Source organism: Cebus imitator, unplaced genomic scaffold, assembly GCF_001604975.1.
Source record: "Cebus imitator isolate Cc_AM_T3 unplaced genomic scaffold, Cebus_imitator-1.0 Scaffold297, whole genome shotgun sequence".
In the NCBI taxonomy this organism is placed as follows: Eukaryota; Metazoa; Chordata; class Mammalia; order Primates; family Cebidae; genus Cebus; species Cebus imitator.
In genome coordinates this window covers 2,246,575-2,248,266 of record NW_016107612.1, presented here as the reverse complement: position 1 = coordinate 2,248,266, position 1,692 = coordinate 2,246,575, and positions in this window count along the sequence as shown.

Here is a 1,692-nt window from a genome sequence, read left to right as displayed (position 1 = left end):
CCTACACTGCATGCTCCCCGTGAGGCTGAGAACTGAGGCCACGTGGAGGATGAGGGGGAGAGGGTATCAGAAAGATGCTGTGGTTTTCAGACCCCACTATATCCTTGCACTCTTGGGGCAGGAGGGAGGTTGCCACGGCAGGGCTGAAGCCTCAATCCCAAAGAAATCGGAGAGGCCTGAGGGAGATTGGGGGGAGGCAGCTTCGGTAGAGTGCACCCCAAGCGTGAATGTCTTAGATACAGAAGCCCTGAGGGTTTGGGCCTGAGGTTCAGGGCCTAGGCCAAGGAAATTAGAGGCCAGAGTGTAGCCGGGGAAGGGAGGGGCGGCGTCCGGAAGACACTCCCAACTCCCCAGGCCGAGGTCCTTGGCCTCTCTTACCCCAAAGAATGGGGAACGGGTACCCGGAGGCGCGGTGAGCTTACCGTTGGAATAAATATCATGGATCCAAAGAGTTTTACAGAAGAAGCAATTTATTAGGCATAAAGAGAGAGAGAAAAAGAGAGAGCTCGCTCCCACGCTGTTGTGGAAGGGGAATCCGGAGGGTATATCCGTATAGGTAAGGAGCAGTGGAGTTTTAACCCTCAACAGAGTCCCTTCCTCCCAGAGCTTGCCGCGGGCTTTTTGGACAAAAAAGCCCACCTGGATTCCTCTGCCTAGCCTGCGGAAAACCTAGACAAAGAACTTTACATTCCTGGATGGGGGCGTGGATGGAGGTGTGGCGCTGGGAAACTCTTGCCTTTGAAACCACGCCCCTCGTGCACCGGGGAAGAGACGATTTTTTCCTTAACACAGTCCCTCAAGAGTGCCCTTAGGCAAAATGAAAGCAAAGAAACGAGTGACTGGGTGATGCTAGAGTTGGCAGATTCTGAGATCTGATATTCCAGTCATTGAGACGTATAGCAAGGACACCAACTGTTCAGTGGCTGGAACCTCCGCTGGCATTGTGAGCCTGCACTTGAATACAGCCTCCAACTCTCCATACAGGTCTCAGTTTTGGACCTTGGTTAGCCTTGGTTGGCGTGGGTACCCCTCCGCTGTGATGGCACAGCATACAGCTGCTCTCGCCCTGCCTAGGGCTTTGCTTTAAAAACTCTCATTTCAGGATGAATTTCCTTATTAGGTTACTCAGGTGTGTCTAGTTCTTTGTCAAACACCTCCTCTGTCTCTGCCTTCATTTGGGGGCCATCTTTTTTGCCGGGGGGTGGGTACAGGGTCTTGCTCTGTCATCCAGGCTGCAGTTCAGTGGTATGATCATGGCTCACTGCAGACTCAAACTCTCAGGCTCAAGCAATCCTCCCACCCCAGCCTCCAAAGTTGCTCGGGGTACATGTGCTCCCACCACTCCTGGCTAGTTTTTAAAATTTTTATTTTATTTTATTTTCATAGAGATGGGGTCTCACTATGTTGCCCAGGCTGGTCTCAAATTCCTGGCTTCAAGTGATTCTCGCCTTGACCTCCCAAAGCACGGGGATTACAGGCGTGAGCCACTGGCCTTGGGAGCCATCTTAATGCTGCGCTCCATCTACCCGGAAACACAACCCCTTCTCTGAAAGCATTGGCAAGCAAGGCAGATTTTCAGAAAGTCTCAGAGGGACAACAGAGACAGTGACAGTCGCATGCTTCACAGTAACATTTTTTTTTTTTTTTTTTTTTTTTTTTTTTTTTTTTTTTTTTTTTTTTTTTTTTTTTTTT